This window comes from Lynx rufus, unplaced genomic scaffold (genome assembly GCF_022079265.1).
Source record: "Lynx rufus isolate CCGP_SWC_20201006 ecotype Redwood Valley unplaced genomic scaffold, mLynRuf1.p SCAF_2, whole genome shotgun sequence".
Classification (NCBI taxonomy): domain Eukaryota; kingdom Metazoa; phylum Chordata; class Mammalia; order Carnivora; family Felidae; genus Lynx; species Lynx rufus.
The window spans coordinates 203,871,011-203,887,757 of record NW_025814834.1 but is presented as its reverse complement, the minus strand read 5'-3'; positions in this window follow the sequence as shown (position 1 = coordinate 203,887,757).

Sequence of the window (16,747 nt, the reverse complement as noted above, 5' to 3'; positions counted from 1 at the left end):
TCCTTCCTACCTTTCTTCCTCCCTCCTTCCCTTCTTCCCTCCCTTCTTCCCTCCCTCCTTCCCACTGTCCCTTCCTTCCTTCCTTCCTTCCTTCCTTCCTTCCTCCTTCCCTTCTTCTCTCCCTTCTTCCCACTGTCCTTTCCTTCCTTCTTACCTTCCTTCCTTCCTTCCTTCCTTCCTTCCTCCTTCCCTTCTTCTCTCCCTTCTTCCCACTGTCCTTTCCTTCCTTCTTACCTTCCTTCTTTCCTTCTTTCCTTCCTTCCTCCTTCCCTTCCTCCCTCCCTTCTTCCCTCCCTCCTTCTCACTGTCCCTTCCTTCCTTCCTTCCTTCCTCCTTCCCTTCTTCTCTCCCTTCTTCCCACTGTCCTTTCCTTCCTTCCTTCCTCCTTCCCTTCTTCTCTCCCTTCTTCCCTCCCTCCTTCCCACTGTCCCTTCCTTCCTTCCTTCCTTCCTTCCTCCTTCCCTTCTTCTCTCCCTCCTTCTCACTGTTCCTTCCTTCCTTCCTTCCTTCCTTCCTTCCTTCCTCCTTCCCTTCTTCTCTCCCTCCTTCCCACTGTCCTTTCCTTCCTTCCTTCCTCCTTCCCTTCTTCTCTCCCTTCTTCCCTCCCTCCTTCCCACTGTCCCTTCCTTCCTTCCTTCCTTCCTTCCTTCCTTCCTTCCTTCCACATCCTGGGCTGGGTCCCTGCCCTAGCAGCTGCTCTAGAGCAGAGAAGATAGACACATGAAACAAAGAATCCTGAATATATTTATGTCATTACAATGGGATGAGCGGGATCAGGTGACAGGAGCACATCCCAGGGGCCCCACCCCATCGGGGCTCGGGGAAGGCTTTCCTAAGGCCACGGCCCTGCGGCTGAGGCCTGAGGAGTGAGTGGACAGGTGAGGCATGAAAACAGAGGGTGGCTGTCGAGGGACCAGCTCTGGAGGCCCAGAGCACAGGGATCCAGGTCAGAGTGGCTGCAAGGACGGAGGTCAAGGGAGTGGACTGGGCCAGCCTCACAGGGCCTCACAGGCCGCACGGATGGGCTTATGGCCTATCTGGAGCGCGAAGGCCCCGATGATATATGACGTATAATAAGGTACGTGCTTTTGCGATCGATATAAACCTCCTGTTGAAATGAGGAATCCAGACAGGCAAAGCCATGCCAATGAGAATGAGTCTCCCGGATTATCTTCTTCCTTAGACAGCAACCTTGCCTCCTTCAGGGGCCGAAGAGGATGGTGTGTCTGGGTGGGCAGAGCATGGGAGAAAATCAGATGCCGTGAGGGGTGCGGGTGGGGTCGGAGGGAGGCAGCACTGAGAGGGGAGAGGCAGTCAGGAAAATTCTATGCCGATTCAGCTGTGGATCTGAGCAAGTCCTGTGACCCCCCTCTGGGCCTTGGTTTCCCTCTGTCGATGACACACGGGCTCTACAGGGACCTGTCCAGTCAAACCTTTATGCCTCGATAGCAAAACGCAGAGCTGGTCAGAAGGAGCCCCTTCACAGAGGGCCGCCAAGTCCGAGGTCAGGGTCCCCAGGGTCCCGCAGCCATCGCCCAGCCCCTGACCCGCCCTCCCCAGAAGTGGGGCATGGCGACAGAGAGTCGTGGATAAGCCATTAGGGTCTGGGCTGCATCACAGACTTAATGATGTTGCGTTGCTTTAAAAGCCAGGCTGCAGTCCTGCTCTTGTGCTCCCTGGAGAGAAGCCTGTGCAGATCCCAGCAGGGCCCCGGATGGACAGCAGGGCCTGGGCCCCCCGCCGGCCCTGGGGCACAAGTCCTCTCCGCCTGCCCCGGCCCCAGGCCAGATCTCCCCTGCGTCAATACCTCCGGAATCAGCCTTGCTTCCTGTGAGCGGGGCTGTCCCGGCTTGTGACTTCACCGTTGGAACAGGGGAGGGGGTGGCAGAAGGAAGAAGTCCGGAGCCGGCTCTCGCCATAATGTGCTGAGGGACTTTGGGTAGGTCACTTCTACTCTTTTTTTTTTTTTTTTAATTTTTTTTTTCAACGTTTTTATTTATTTTTGGGACAGAGAGAGACAGAGCATGAACGGGGGAGGGGCAGAGAGAGAGGGAGACACAGAATCGGAAACAGGCTCCAGGCTCCGAGCCATCAGCCCAGAGCCTGACGCGGGGCTCGAACTCACGGACCGCGAGATCGCGACCTGGCTGAAGTCGGACGCTCAACCGACTGCGCCACCCAGGCGCCCCAGGTCACTTCTACTCTTAAGCCTCACTTTTCCCATCTGAGAAACGAGGGTGTTGATTTGGCCCTCTGATAAGAAGACATCAGGATGGGATGGGACACACAAGAGATTTATTAGGGGAGATGCCTGGGAAGGGCCACAGGGCGGGAAGGGCCCCCAGACCAGGAAACGGGTCCGACACCCCCACTGTGCTCAGACATTGGGGAGAAGGGGCCTGGGGGACATGGCCTGGATGGTGGTGGATCCAGGGGGGTGGCGCTCAGCCGCTGTGCCTGCCCACAGCGGGGCCTCCCGTAGGAGAGCTGAACAACACGTCTCTGTGTCGCCACAGTGGGGTCCCTGGGCCTGCCCGGCCGTGCCGTGGGACTACGGCCGAGCGGCTGTGTAAACCGGCAGGTGCTATCTCCACCGAGGCAGTGCGCCGCTCATGTCCCAGGAGCCAGCGGAGGTCCAGCCCAGGGGACAGTCCTCCGGAAGGGAAGGCAGCCCCGTCGGCAGCCTGGGAGAACTCCAGGGCCAGGCCGAGCCCCGCGCTGCCCCTCAGGCCTCACCACGAAGGCCGAGCGCAAGCTGAGGTCAGACCCGGGCAGGCTTGGAAGGTCAGGGTGGGGAGCCGGAGGAGGCTGCGCTCCGGGGACAGGAGGGGGCCACGGCAAGGCCAGACCACTAGCGGATCCGAGCTGGGAAAGCCTGGGACCTGGTGCTACAGGAGTACCGGCGGCCAGGCCTGGGGCTGGCGCCTCCCACCCCCAGGCCTCTCTGACCAGAGGGTTTTTCCACTCTCGGTTGGGCCTGTCTGGCCCTCCCCTGGAGAGAGTTCTTACTTCCCCATTCCCCGGCGGGCCGGCCAGCTTGTGGTGGGAGAGCAGCCCCCAGGCTGGGCTGTGGGACTCACCCTGGTGGCCACGCTCCCTCTGCCAAACCCCAGCCCCGGTTCCCCTTCTGGAAGTCACGGCAGAAAGAAGGCCCGGCTTCCCGAGAGCGTTTGTCCTTTCTCCAGCGCCTTCATCCCCTGGCACACCCTATAACCCTCACTCGGGCCTCGGGGGCGGAGGGGCCCAGAGCCCCTGGGAGGCTCCTTGCACCTTCTTCCTCATCACCACACCCCTCTCGGGGGGGGGGGCCCCGCTGGGGGCCAAGGACCATGCTGCACGCTTTCCTGAGTTAGCTCATTGAATTTCTAGGGCAACCGTGTGAATGATATCCTGGGCAGAGGAAGAAACTGAGGTCAGAGAGGTTCACCCCCTTGTCCAGGGCTGGCCAGTGGTGGAATTAGAATTCAAAACCAGCTCTCTTAGATCCAAAAGGCCACAAGTAAAGAAAAATTATAAAAATTATATTATAAAAATGATATTATATTATATATATTATATTATTAAAAATATAATTATAAAAATTACAATTGCCCCTCAAATCTTCCCCTTCTTTTTTTTTATTAAATTTTTTTTTAACGTTTATTTATTTTTGGGACAGAGAGAAACAGAGCATGAACGGGGGAGGGTCAGAGAGAGAGGAGACACAGAATCTGAAACAGGCTCCAGGCTCTGAGCCGTCAGCACAGAGCCCGACGCGGGGCTCGAACTCACGGACCGGGAGATCATGACCTGAGCCGAAGTCGGCCGCTTAACCGACTGAGCCACTTAGACGCCCCTCTTCCCCTTCTTGACAGTTCCCAAGTGCATTTCATTTCATCCCCAGACCAAGCTTGGGGAGGATATTATTCCCATTTTGGAGGTGAGAAAACTGAGGCCAGAGCAAAGCAAAAGGCCGAAATTCACACAAGTGGCCAGGGTCAGAGAGGAGAGGACCTGGCCTGGGAAGGGAGAGAAGGGACTCCCAGGTAGAGGCCGGGCTCCTGGCCCACCGCCTTTGACCGTCACAGGCCAGCAACAGAAGGTGGGGTGCCACCACCCCGACCTCTCAACTGCTGCAGCCTGGAGGATACACAGAGCAAGATAAAAAAGCAGGGAGTTTTCCTTGTGACACCCTTGCCTCTCTCTTCCGGTTAGGGACAGACCTGAGCAGGCCAGTCTGTCTAGCAGAGGCCTCCCCACATGGGTCTAGGAGCCAAAACTTGGGGAGGGGCCCTCATGACACCTTTCGAAGGTCCTTCAATATCTTTTCTTTCAAAAAAAAAAACAACAAACCCATGTTTCCTGTGTAATTACAAAAATAACATATGCTCGTTGTGACAGTTTCCTACTCTTGCCTAAGCTGGTTCTCCATCCCACCCCCATCCTTCCTCTGAGAAGCCCTGTACTCACAGGCAGCGGTTTGGTCTGGAACCTTCCAACACTTCCAACACTTAGCGAGACATGCCCCGGTCCATGCTTTCTCTTGTAAATACGGGCCCAGGCACACAGCAGCAAAGTACTCTGTGCAGTTAATACATCGTCTCAATATAAAGCATACAGCAACAGTCTGACCTCGTTCTGTTTAAGCATCGGAGGATTGTTGGATTGTTCTGGAATGTGCACGGCTCTGGTCAGTGGGGAATGACATGGCTCCCTCTGGGTCGTGTTGAGTTAATATCCGTAAGGCACTGAAAACGGCATGGCAGGGGCGCCTGGGTGGCTCAGTCGGTTGAACGTCCGTCCAACTCTTGGTTTTGGCTCAGGTCATGACCTCACGGCTCTGCACTGACAGCGTGGAGCCTGCTTGGGATTCTCTCTCTCTGTCTCTCTCTCTCTCTGTCCCCCTCTCTCTCACTCTCTCTCAAAATAAACAAACTTAAAAAAAAAAAACAAAAAACCTGCCTGGCAGGTAGAAAATGCCAACAGATATTTCTAGAAGTGGAACGGCCAGGTCTTGAGATCTGTGCCTTTTTTTAGTTTCGCCAGATTCGGCCACAGAGGCCTGCCCCTTGGAAGCTGCCTGCTCTCGCAGCCCCAAGGACACTGGTACCCTCTACGCAGGGCGGTCCCCTCCTTCCAGAAAGTTGGTCACTAGAATCGCAACCCCCCACCTACACACACACACTGGGTCTCATGCTGCAGTTGAAACGAAGGGCTTTCTCAGCTGTCCCCTGGCAGGGCGGCAGACCCCTGAGCTTCCGGGCCTCGTACCTAACCAGACCACCCCAACCTCGTGCGGACCCTCCCTCCTTCCGGGGTCATTTTGCCCACTAACGAGCCCCCTGTCCTTACCGTGGTGTAGAGGACACAGCCCCAGCACGAGAGTCAGGGGAGACCCGCCTCAGTTTCAGGGCCATGACTGGGGTGGGCTAAGCCAGCGACACTCGCTCTCAGGTTCCCACAAGCACCCGGTTAGCTCTGGGCACCTCGCCTGCCTCACCCTAGTCCTGGCCCGGCTCCGTTTTCTTCACTTCAAAACGGGACTCCTAAGAGCAGCCTAGAACCTCAGGAGCTGACTCTGAGAAGCCAGGGAGGGAGCGGAATATACAGAGGGGTTTCACAAACACTTGAGGGCTAGATTTAGGATTGTTAAGGTGGGTAGGAGGCAGGAGGGGGTGACTCTGGCTACGGTAACTTGGACCCCCAAATCCAGGGCAGCTACCCCAGGAGGGAGGCGTGTGACAGGACACTACATGGACTGAGGGCTGGAGACTCACTGGAACCTGACTCCTTACTACTTTGGAGAATACCCTCTGCCCCTTCCTCTCTGGGGGAACAGCATCCCTTCCGACACAAAGACTTTGCAGCAACCCCAGCCCCTGGGTCTCACGTGAGGTGTGAGGCCAAAGGCAGAGAAGTCAGAGAAGACGCTGGTCTCCACCTCCAGCCTCCAGACAGGACCAGAGACAGAAGGCAGAGCAGCGTCCCGGGCAGGGAGGGGAGACCATGCCCTTTCTCGGGAAGGGGAACCTGCTCACCCTTCTCTGGCCCAATTTTATTTTACTGACTCTTCAAAATAATCCAAGAACGTCAGCGTAATCATAGTTCCATTTTAAGGATGAGGAAACAGGTACAGAGCGGAGAAGTGTCTTACCCAAGGGCCTGGCCCAAGAAGCCACCAGAATCTGGGCAGGTAGAGGACTTGCATTTGACCTCCTAGGGAGACAGCTTGGGGTACCCCAAGCCTCCCTACACCCCCCACCCAGCAGGTCTGCGGAGTTAAGCAGACCCCGCCTCTGGGGCAGTGGGCAGCCCTGGGCGGGCCAGGCTACGGGACCCTCCTCTCCCCGCCTGCACCTGCCTCTCCCTCAGGCCCCTTCCCCCTCCGTGGGGATGGTGACAGCTGGGCCCAGCCCCATTAGTACCATTTTCGCTAACAGCTCCGAGCTCTGGGGGCGGGGGTGGTACGGATGGGCTCCCCTGGGGCCCAACCCTCTTTGCTACACAGACTCCACCATCCGAACCACAGAGGCCACAGTCTTCCCTGCCCTTCCACTCTGAGCCCTCGGTCAACCCCTGAGGCCCTCCTGGGGCAGCCAGGCCTCTACCTCAAAGCTGCCCTAATGGGCCTGGCCTTGGGATTAGGGGGGTCAGCTCCAATATCACAACAGTATAAAAAGTATAAAAGCCACCACCTAACGAGGGAAGGTTTTCAGTGTGCCCGGAAGTTTCTGGGCATTTACGGGCGTGGTAGCTTGTTACCCTCACAGCATTTCTGAAGATGTAGCAACTGTACCCATTTGACAGCTTGATAAAACTGAGGCTCTTGGGTGGGGTTCCCCCAGAAGGAGGCCTGGAGACACAGGCTTACCGTGACTGGTTTACTCAGAAGGTACCGGGAAACATTGGTGAAGAAGAGGGGAAACGAGGCAGGGAGGGAAGAGAGCCGTGAAAGCCTTAGTCGTCGAGCAAATGACCCCTGGGCAACTGGCGCCGGATTCCCTCGGGAAACTTGGGGGACAGTTTCCCTGAGTCTGTGCCTCAGAATGATCCCAACCAGAGGGTGAAGGAGCTGGGATATTTGTCCACCGACGCCCTAGGCCTCATCGGCAGGGCTGCTCCCGAGGGCACTCCTGCTCAGGGCTGGTCACCTGGCCCACGAGCACCTGTCTCTCTCATGCCACCAGAAAAAGTCCCCAGGCAGAGTCATAGAGTGTCGGTAAGCATCCCTGAGCGTGAAGGAGTGAGTGCCAAGAGTGCACGACCAGGCATCCACGGTATCTTCTTTGCCAAGGCCCAGAGAGGGATGGCCGCCGGCTCAAGGTCACAGAGTTTGACAGTGACGGAGTCAGGAGAAAAGCCTAGGTCTGTCTGACCCCAGATTCCAGTCCCTCGGGTAGGAACCGGACCAGGAGCGCGGAATGGGCCTGCCCATGCGGGCTCTATAGCTCAGGGCCGCTCTCTGTCCAGGAAGACCCCAAGAGAGGCACCAGCAGGCCCCTCGCTCTTTGAGATCCTTCCTTGCCCCCATCCTGGCTGCCGGGATGTTGAGCTGAGACAGGTTCATGCTGCCAAAGGGAAGCCAGAACGCCCGGGGGGAAAAGCAGACAGACGGCAAAGCCCAGCCAGGAGGGTGAAGGAGTGGAGTGAATGAATGAATGCAATAAGCCAGCAGCGTCTCAAAGCCCCCAGCCTTGCGTCTTCTCCCACGATTCCGCCCACCGAGCGCCAGAGAAGGACAGCCCTACAGTCACCACCTGCAGCCCACAGGTGGCAAATGTGTCCCGTCGCCTTAAAGATTGTAAAACTTCACATCAGAACCCGCATTCTCAGCGGTGCCCGCAAAAAACAGAAGCTCTGGCAAAACGGGCCCGCAGTCCTGCTCAGTGCTGGCCGAGGAGTGGCTGTCCCCTGGGACCGGGGCTGGCCTGTCCAGCTCGTCGGTCCCCAGCAGTCTCTCTTGCCTTCCTGACACTGAAGCCAAGGCCGGTCGCCCCTCTGCAACTTGGGCTGTGGGTTTAATGTCCCCCCAGGACCCCTGGCAGCATGGGAGTTTGAGAGAAGTATACTGGACGTGGACACCTGGGGCCCCGGGGGCTGACTGTGTGACCTCAAGCAAGTCCCCCCCGCCCCCGCCCAGCCGCCCTGCGCCTCAGTTTCCTCCTTTGTGACCTGAGGGGCCCACAAAGTTCCAGGGTTGCCGAGGAGGCCCAGGGAACCGCGCAGGCTCTCCTTGGCCCAGACCCACGTCCAGACGTAGTTCAAGCTGCAAAGAGACGCCATGCCCTTGACTCTCCCAAGGTGCCTGCGAGCTCCCGTGACGTGGGTTCCACTGCGCATCTGCCAGCAGGGGGCGGTGCCCCCCTCAGACAGCTGGCCGACGGTTCCGGGGTTCCACGAGTACGTCCAGCAGGTGGACGACGGGCGGAAGATCCGGACACGGTCTCTGCTTCCGAGACCATCGGTGCCAGAGCGACAGCTGCAGCAGAAAGCAAGCCGCTTGTCACAGAGGAGCCACTAGTCACAGAGAAGCTCTAATACCCGCGGTTGGCTTGGACACGAAGGAAGGGGGGAGGCAGGTGGCGCCCCGGCCAGGCACAGGTGGTGGCCGTGCAGGCGATAGATTCTTCAAGTGCCTCCTCTTGTGCCTGGCACCATGCTCTGAGTCCAACCGGTCCCCTCCCGAGCGCGAGCAAACGTTGTCATTATCTCTGCGGTTATGACTGCCGCCGCGGTTGACTGAGTGACGGGGTAAGAGCCTGTCTGTGAGCCTCCACCAGCTCCTTCGTGGAATTACCTCCCTGCTAGAGCTTTTGGGAAGCTCTGCCGGTAGCGGGTGGGAATCGTGAGCTTTTGATGTGCCCAGCCCAGCCTGAGCTCCTGTCCCGGGTGACACGGTGCGCGACAGGGCTCGCAGCCCACACCGCACGCCCCCGACCCCTCACACCCGCGAGGGCACCCACCCCCGTTTCCACACTCACTCACACCCGCCCTCCTCGTCACCCCTGTCACCCTGCGGGTGCGCGGCCGGCCCTCTCCCTCCCCGGCCGCACTCCCAGCATGCCCTGCGGCCAGCCCATGGCTCTCCGTCGGGCTACCTCAAGCCACAGCCCTGCCCCGACTCCCACAGCCAAATCGAGTCAAAGACCAATTAATATTCTGATACCTGTGGCCGGCTGGAGTGATGTAGAGCTGATGATTTCTTTTTCCATTTTACTCCAACTGTGGTTTCATGTTTTTCCCAGCCCTCCTTTGGTCAGTGGTTTTAGGGGCACTAGAGTTCACTTTTGTGGGTAACCTGCACTGTTAGCTGTTGATTTAATTAACTCAGCCTTTCTCTCCCTTGACCAGAACACGGCCAGCCGGGCTGCTTTGCAGACACCCATTTGGACAGCCAACGGCCGGAGGCGTCTGGTGGGAGAAGCGTGTGGTCCCTGGCAGACTCCCGCCAGGCCCCTGGCGATCGCCAGCCACTCCGTGTTTTCTGGAGCACTGCTGAGCCGCTATCTCACGAGGCTCCAAAGAGTTTTGCTCCCATTCGACAGGTGGGGAAATGAAGGCTCAGAGACGTGAACCCAATCACCCAGGGCCGCAAAGCTAGCTCCAAGCCGAGCTGGGCTTGCAAGCCAGCGATGTCTATTTCCAAAGCCAGCGATGTCTATTTCCATGATGCTCTATCTCGCAGAGACAGTTTATTCCCCCAAAAGGTGTCCCGCTGAAGGAGAGGTGGGGAGAAGGCCGGAAGACACACGGGGGTGCTAAGGAGGGACAGGAGGGAGGGAGAGGTTTTGAGGAAGATGCGAGCTGAAATCACAGACTCCTGGCCTCTCTCCGGAGATTCTTCTTTACGGTGGAGCAGACCGGGGTCCTCCATCCTCGGAGAAGTTTCCAGAATCCTAGCACAAACGTCTCAGGGGTCAAGTGAACATTCAGCCCCACGTCCAGCCCTCCGAGACTTCGGCCCAGTGGATGCCTCGGGCCACAGAGGACCCGCAGTGGCAGATAAACCTGGGGCAGGAGGGAGCAGGGGCGACCAGTGCAGACATCCGAGGAGGCTTTCGAGAGAGCTTAGAACCTGGGCATGTGCAAGCAGCTGAGGCCAGGGAGGTGGCGGGAATCGCAGGGTCTCCCCCAGCGACCTGGGGCCAGTCCGTCCCCATCTCTGGCCCTCAGAATGCATGCGGGGTGCTGTCAGTGGGGGGTGGCGGCCGCGCCAGTCTGCGCAGCTGGTGTTCTAGGGAACTCTGGCTGCTGGCTAGAGGAGGGAGGGCTCTGGGCTTGCAGACAGACCCTCCTTTCTTCTCCCCTTCCCACTCCACCTCCTCCAGGAAGCTCCCCACCCCTCACCCAGGCCCATTCCCCAGCTCTCTGTCCAAGACTCCGTGGACTTCTTGGTGTGTGTGTGTGTGTGTGTGTGTGTGTGTGTGTGTTTTCCACCAGGGTGAATTGTCAATTGATTTGTTATTTATCCCACTGACAACAAAGAGAGTGAAAAGGTAATAATTCTGGGCCCTGGGGTAATTCAATTCCTGTAGCACCGTCAGCTACATTAACTTACTTCCTGGATCTCAATTCAATTAGAGCAACATTCCCCAGCATTAATAAATCAATACTCATGCCATTTGGATATATTTTGAATGTCTTTCATTATACATTGCGGGGCAGGGATGGCTGTTGAATTGGAAGTTAATGGGACAGGACAGGGCAGGTGGGGCTGCCTGGGGAGAAGCTTCCAGCCGTTTGCTCTAATTGCCTCTGCTGCAGAAGAAGGCGTTAGTAAAACAGAGGCCTGGTTAACTGAGCAAGCCCGCCGGAGCTGAGGCGAGTTGCAGCTTGGGTCTGGGTGGGCAGGGCCTCAGTGGCTGAAGGGATCGTGCTCACCCACTCACGTACTCGTTCATTCATCCACCCTTCATCCCTCCTCCCATATGTCCTCTCACACTCCTGCAATCCCTCCTCATCCTCCTCCTATTCTCCCTTCTGTCCCTCCTCCTGCTTTCTCCCACCCCTCCTTTGATCCCTCCTCCTCCTCCCATCCCTCCTCCCACCCTTCCTCCCATCCCCCATCTGCTCCCCATCACTCCTTCCTCTCCTTCTCCCTTCCTCCTCCCATCCCTCCCCATCTTCTTTCCGTCCTTCCTCCCATCCCTCCTCCCATCCCCCCTCCCATCCTTCTTCCCATCCCCCATCTGCTCCCCATCCCTCCTCCCATCCCTCCCCATCTTCTTTCCATCCTTCCTCCCATCCCTCCTCCCATCCTTCCTCCCATCCCTCCTCCCATCCCCCCTCCCATCCTTCTTCCCATCCCCCATCTGCTCCCCATCCCTCCTCCCATCCCTCCCCATCTTCTTTCTCTCCTTCTTCCCATCCCTCCTCACACACTTCCTCCCATTTCCCATCTTCTCTTCACCCTCCGCCCACTCCTCCTCCCTCTCCTCCTCCCATCCCTCCCCATCTTCTTTCCATCCTTCCTCCCATCCCTCCTCCCATCTCTCTTCCCATCCTTCCTTCTATCTTTTCTCTTCCTTCCAATTTTCTTTCATCGTTTCATTTTCTATCCATCCAGAACATTTTGAAGAGGGCCTTCTAGGCACTGGTAGGGCTTATATAGGTATATATCATACACGTTCTCCAACCTCAGAGACCCAGACTTCTAAACAAATAATTATAACACATTGTTCAAGAGCCACAGCATGAGCAATCAATAACCCTTTTGCCAAAGAAACCAGAGCAGGACTCAGAAATGAGCCAGTGGCAGGAAGGTCTGACTCTGGGGATTGGGGAAGGGTGAGGGAAGGCTCTCTAGAGGAGGTATAGCCTGGGGTAGGTTTTGAAGAATGAGAAGGTTTTGACCAGGTGGCCTTGGAACTTTTTTTTTTTTTAAGATTTTATTTTTTTAAGTAATCTCTACCCTAACGTGAATCTCGAACCCACGACCCCGAGATTAAGAGTTGCACATGCCACTGACTGAACCATTCAGGCACCCTTGGCCAAGTGGCCTTAGAGAGATAAGGAACTTCAGAGAGCCCGAGGAAACTGAGGACTGCTGGGAAGGGACTCTCAGTTGTGTGTATGGATTCAAATCCCTAGGAATTTTTTTATCATGGGTTCCCAGGGCCCTCCTCTGGGGAGTCTGACCCAGGAGGTCTGGGTGGAAAGTCAGAAGTCAGAGTCAGTGGCCACAGCACAAAAGGTGCCTGCTGAGTGGAGAGGCTGACCATGCTGGTTGTGCGGCTGAGCCAGTCCAGCCCTTTCCAAACCTTCTTAGGTCTATGACCACATTTCTCATCTGATAATGTCTGTGCACTCACTTTGGCAAATGGAAACCCTGAGGATCAAACAGACAACGGCTGAGCCACAGGTACAGTCTCTGCCTTCCCTGCATGGAGGCAGGGCCTTTGCACTTGCCGTGCCCTCTGTTGGGGCCACTCTCCCATCCATATAGCCATACGGTTGGCTCCTCCCCTTCTGTATTTGTTATGTTGCTGTATAACAAATCACCCCAAAATTTAGTGGCTTAAGACAGCCGACATTTCTCATCACGCAGTTTCTGTGGGTCAAGCATCCAGGAGTGGCTTGTTTTGGCTCAGGCTCTCTGAAGAGGTTGAAATCAGAATGACAGCAGGGGCTGCAGTCATCTGAAGGCTCGACTGGGGCTGAAGGACCACTTCTGCGAAGGGGCACTCATTTGGCTGTTGGCGGTAGGACGGCGGTAGGCTTATTAGATGGGCCTCTCCACGGAGCTGCTTGTGTATCCTTCTGACGTGGCCACAGGTGAGCTGAGAGACAGCAAGCGAGCCAGAAGCTACGACGTATTTATAAGCTAGCCAGAAGTCACATGCCATCACTTCTGGCACGTTCTACTTGCTAAAAGTCAATCTCCAAGTCCAGTTCACACTCAAAGGGAGGGAAGTAAGCTCCATCTCTTGAAAGGAGGGATGTCAAAGAATTTGCGGACCTACTTCGCATCTCTCTGGGGAGCCTGGGTGGCTCAGTCGGCCAAGCATCCAACGCTTGATTTTGGCTCAGGTCATCATCATCTCATGGTTTGTGAGTTCGAGCCGCACGTCGAGCTCTGTGCTGACAGGGCAGAGCCTGCCTGTGATTCTCTCTCTCTCCCTCTCTCTCTCTCTCTCCCCCCACTCCCCCTCTCTGCCCCTCCCCCACTCACACTCTCTCTCTCAAAATAAATAAATAAATAAATAAACTTTAAAGAATGTTTAAAAAACAAAAGAGCTGTGTCTTTCTTCAGGTCTCACTGAAACGCTGCCTATCACAGATGCTCCCCCTGGCACACCTGTCTGGAAGAACCCCCCACCTCTCCTCACAGTCTCGCCCCTCCTGCTCTGCCTTGGTTTCCTCCGTGGCCTCTGCCCTCACCTGGCATCCTTTTCTTTTAGTTAATAATCTTGTTTACGGTCCGCCCCTTTCCTCCCCAGGCCAGGCTCCGTGAACTCAGACGCTGTGTCAGTTTGGGTCACGGCTGTACCCCCAGCACTAGGGTAGTACCTGGCACCTAGTACCCAGACCAGCTGATACATAGCTGAGGTGAAGATAAGGAGGAGAGAACAATGCTGACCCTGCCTGGGTCTTCCCTGCCTCTGGAATCCAACCCCGGTTGGGCCCCGCGGGACTCGGAACCTCATCCTGTGCCAGACAGGGGACAGCCTGGTCTGAAGGTCAGTGCCGGTCCCGGCTGGGCCACCAGCCTTCAATGAGCCTCGGTTTCTCCGTCTGACGGGAGCGCGCTGGATTCCTTCTTCCACTTAGCGGGTATGGCCCGAGCACCTACCAGGAGCCTCCCGGTGTCCTGGGCGCTGCACCAACACGGCACCTGCCTTCACGGGGCTGAGCCTCTAGAATAAAACCGCTGAGGGTCCTTCTGGCTCCCCTGTGCTCCTGTTCTGCCCTCTGTCCTCTGGAAGATGCTTCTGTGGCCTGAATTATGTCCCCACAAGTTCGTATGTTAAAACCCTTATAACCTTAACGCGATAGGGCCTTTGAGAGGTAATTAGGGTGAGAGGAGATCCGGAGGGTGGGGCCCTCGTGACGGGCTGAGTAACTTTGTGAGAACAGGAACAGAGAGTGATGATTCTCTCTCCCTGCCATGTGAGGACACAGAGGTAGCAGTCTGCAAGCCAGGAAGAGGGCCCTCAATAGAAGCCTAATAGGCTGGCACCTTGATCTTAGACTTCCCAGCCTCTAGAACCGTGAGAAGTAAATATCCATCACTTAAGCCCCCCAGTCTATGGTGTTGTCCCATAGCAGCCCAAGCCAACTAATACAGATGCTTATGGCTGAGTATCTGAGTCTAGAGATTGGGCTGGGGTATTTAAAAGCCCAGATTCTCCTGGGAGAGGGTGGGTGGCCACTGGAGGGAGGAGTATCTTTAAAGCCAGTATGAGGAGACTATGGAGAACAAGCTTATGCTCGCCTCCGGGCCTTTGCACATGCTATGCCACCTGCCTGGAGCTCTTTTTCCCTTATTCCTCATTCCTATCACTGGCCAGCTTCTCTTCTTTGGTCTCGGCTTCAATGCCAGCTCCCCCCGGAAGACTTCTTTAACCCAGAGGCTGCGTTAGGGCCCTCTGCTGGTTCCCACAGCCCCCTGCATTCTCCACGCTGAGCTGTAAATCATCCTTTGCGATATGCACTTAGCACGTCCCATGAGCACCCTAAGGGCGGGACCCCAAGCTCAAATCCTCACGACGGGGGGACCCAGCTTCAGCCTGATTAAATTCCTTACCAAGGTCACACAGCCGGTGATTTTCCAAGCTGTGGCATGAACCCAGGCCCGTCTGGCTGTCACGTGTGTGCTCCTGGCCTCTCTTTGTTCCACGCATACATGCTCTGAGGTCTTTCCTCAAACACTCGCTCCTGTAATCTGAATCGCTCTGTTCTCATCTCAAACGGAGGAACGGAGGCCCAGAGCTCACCCACATCTGGCCTGCCCCGACCCCAGCCCCGCTGGCTTGGAGGGAACCTGCTTTGACCCAGTGATACATCAGATCCCTTGCAGGGAGCCCCCGCTGTGTGCCGCGCTGAGCCCCCCACCCCTGTGCCCTCGTTGACTGTGCCCAAACACGGGGGGAGAAAGCTGCTATCCGTCTCGCCCGCTTTCCAGGTGAGAAAACCCAGGACCAGAGCCGTGAGCTCCCTTGTTTACTCTCGCTCCATTTAACCCCTTTTATCCACTGAGTCACAGAGCCGCTTCGGAGTGCTGAGCGGGAGTCAAGGCACCATTCATTCACTCATTCATTCACTCGTTGCATCAATAATAAACAACAGGGACATAGATAAGATGCAAACAGACACATACATAAACGAGGTGATTTCAGAGCCTGAAGGTGAGTGCCTTACAGTGAATGAAGCAGGATGATGTGACGGACAGTGATGGGGGAGAGGACACATCTTCAGACTTGAGGGGTCTCGACCCCGGGCGACGGATGGATCCAGGAGCCAGGAAGAGAAGGGTTGCACTGGGCAGCTGCTTCAGCTGAGGCCTCCAGGGCGACGTCCCTGGAGTGAGAAGGTGGCCTGTCAGCGAGACCAAGCTGGGTTCTGTGACTGTGCCAGGCACCTGGGCCGTTATGGCTGACTGTCCACCTGGCAGGCACGTACCTCTGCTGCCCCTTGGGTGGTGTCATCCAGGGAGAAGGGACTTGTTCCCGAGGCCAGGGCTCAGGTATGAGGCCTGGGACCGGTGACAGGGGTCTGGGGCCTTTCTGTTACCGTTCCCCGTGTCCGGCCGGGGCCAGACCATGGCATCTCGGGTCCAGGAGAAAGGGCTGCTCAGGGAGGAAGTAGGGATCCAGGGCTGAGGCCCTGGGCCCTCTCCTTCTACTCATCTTGGCTGCCCCTCCCTGGCCATACCCCCACCAGCCTTAGATCTTTGAACAAAGACCGAGCAATGTTCTCAGGGGACAACAAAGGACAGGGCCACTGTGGGACTTGACCACAGGCTTTACCACTCGTGGGTGGTGGGCAGACCCCCTGGGGCCCCCACAGGGACCACAGAAGGGACAGGCGTCTTGTGTATGTCTAAAGTCCCCTCTGAGGCCCCCGAGGGGTCGGCTCAGGACAATGAGAGGTGCACGAGCTTTGGAATTAAAAAAAAAAAAAATCTGGGTTCACATCTTGGGTCCCTCTTGTGTGACCTTTGGCAAGTCACGTCAACTCTAAGTCCTTAGTTTCCGCATTTGCAAAACCTCTAAAGGTCACTTAGAGATTAAAGGAGAAGATGGAGAGCACATTGCCCCGGGTGCCTTTCAGGCAGCGGTCTCCCCCTTCACCCACTTTTCCTCCTTTAAATTTATGTTTTCCTCCCCAGCCTCCGTCTACCCGTGTCACCGGGCAGCTGTGTGTTTCCCAACGTAAGACTTTACCTCCTTGGGCTGCATAGAGTTTGAGAGCCGAAGGGACTTCGAGTTTTATGTACTGCACCCTTGTTGGCATGTAAAGATAAACTAAGGCTTACGGTCAATGTCAAAGTTGAACTGCGCGTCCCTAGGAGGCCACAGCTGTGTTGTCAGAATCCCAGCCAGAGGCTCATCCCTGGGTGCTGGCTCTTCCCATTACCTGGCAGTGAGACCTTGCTGGTCCCAGTCCCTTTTCCTCTCTGGTCCTCAGTGGCCCATCGGAATCATGAGGGGTTGGGCCAGATGTTTTCTGAGGATCCTTCGCATTTTGTTTCTGCCGGTTCTGGGATTCCAGGAGTCAGATCAGTACAATTGCAACGCTGGCCACCTCTGAAGCCACCAGGGTGACT